Genomic DNA, 1,574 nt, shown 5'->3' on the forward strand with positions numbered 1-1,574 from the left:
TATCTCGTTTAGACAAAATGTATATAAGTTACATGCATACTGAGCTTTCCTTTGTTTTTTTTACTCCAAGAATCTCCGAGGGTGAAGAACAATGATTTATTAAGAACTCAACTTCTACAACATCTTTGGGATTTTGAACACTCAACTTCTTCTTCAACATCCTAGGGTTTCTCTCTAAACAAAGTTACAGGTATATTGTCTTGTTTTTTTGTTGCTCCACTGTTAAATTTTATCTCGTTTAGACAAAATGTATACAAGTTACATGCATATTGAGCTTTCCTTTGTTTTTTTACTCCAAGAATCTCCGAGGGTGAAGAACAATGATTTATTAAGAACTCAACTTCTACAACATCTTTGGGATTTTTTGCAGAGAAAGCCACAGGTATATTGCCATTTTTTACTACTGTTCCATGGTTAAATTTCAACGCATTTGGACAAAGCCTATATAAGTTATATGTATGTGTTGACCCAATATTTCTTTTGTTTTTGTACTATAGGAATCTGTCAGTGAAGGAACAATGGTCTTGCTATAAGTCAACTTCTTGTTCAACATATCTAGGGATCTTTGTGAAAGAAATTACAGGTACAATGTTTCTTTTTTAAATTGATCCATATAAATTTAATTTCATTTGGAGATAACATTTGCAAATTATACACATGTTGATAGGTAACTTTTGTATTTGGTTGTTACAGATGTCTTCACGGAGGAAAAATATCAGTAGCATACTTGCAGTGGAGGTCTTCAACAGGAAAGATAATGGCGGTAATTGGATTTGTGATAAGTATTATAAGTTGGATTGGATTTTGATGCACCCAAGTACTCGAGGGAGTTTCAAGGTCAAGCGCAAGGATGTTGCAAACCCTAGCAAACATTGGAAAGGTAGAATTCTAGAGTTCAGAAAAGTGTTTAATGGCACAAGTGCAGTAACAGAAGTGTTGATTCAACATGTTTATACGCATAAACAAATCTCTGTACACGACGAGAACAAAATTGCAAATTATAAACAAAACAGTAAGTTGTTAAATTTTATCATTGATTATTCTTTTGTATCAGAGTTGTTTTTAAAAGTCTTTGCAGTATTCTAATTCAGTCTTGTTTGATTGACAGCTCTATATCCATCGACTTTGCATGAATGGCAGAATGTGGAATGTTTAAGCGGCAAGATACATGTTTGGCATGAAGAGATAGGTTCTTTGATCTATGATAATACCTCTACAAGTCAACTTGCCACTCAAAATATCTTTTTTTATAATTCATTGTATGTGGTAGAAAGCCAGAGATTGCAGCATGTCCCATTGCCGCCACTGTCTAGTGGTGAATGGTTCATTGATAGCTTGGAGTTGTCAGGAGCTTGCAAGTCGAAGATAAAATCTGACATCAATAGTGCTATGAAACCCACCACAGGCTCCAAAGATGTGCATCTTAATTGGTTTATTCCATTCTCATTGTTTGCACATTTGTTTGGTTCATGTGATGTTTTGAAGAAAACAAAGATTACTTATCAATGCAAGTGTCCATCCGAGGAATGGATGAGTCAGCTATTGGGTGAGTCTTGGGAAGTCAAAAGAACACA

The 1,574-nt window shown here is 34.8% G+C and overlaps 1 long non-coding RNA gene across 1 annotated transcript; it reads left to right on the forward strand.

The window, feature by feature from the left end:
• The first annotated feature begins 297 nt into the window (after positions 1-297).
• Positions 298-764, forward strand: LOC148014883 (uncharacterized). Its single transcript, XR_015688424.1, has 3 exons — positions 298-382; positions 498-583; positions 694-764. It is a non-coding gene; the product is annotated as an uncharacterized LOC148014883 (long non-coding RNA).
• Positions 765-1,574: the final 810 nt, after the last annotated feature.

The sequence above is a fragment of the Lygodium microphyllum genome, chromosome 24, assembly GCF_053477565.2.
Source record: "Lygodium microphyllum isolate KBCC chromosome 24, Lygodium_microphyllum_v1.1.10, whole genome shotgun sequence".
Lineage (NCBI taxonomy): Eukaryota > Viridiplantae > Streptophyta > Polypodiopsida > Schizaeales > Lygodiaceae > Lygodium > Lygodium microphyllum.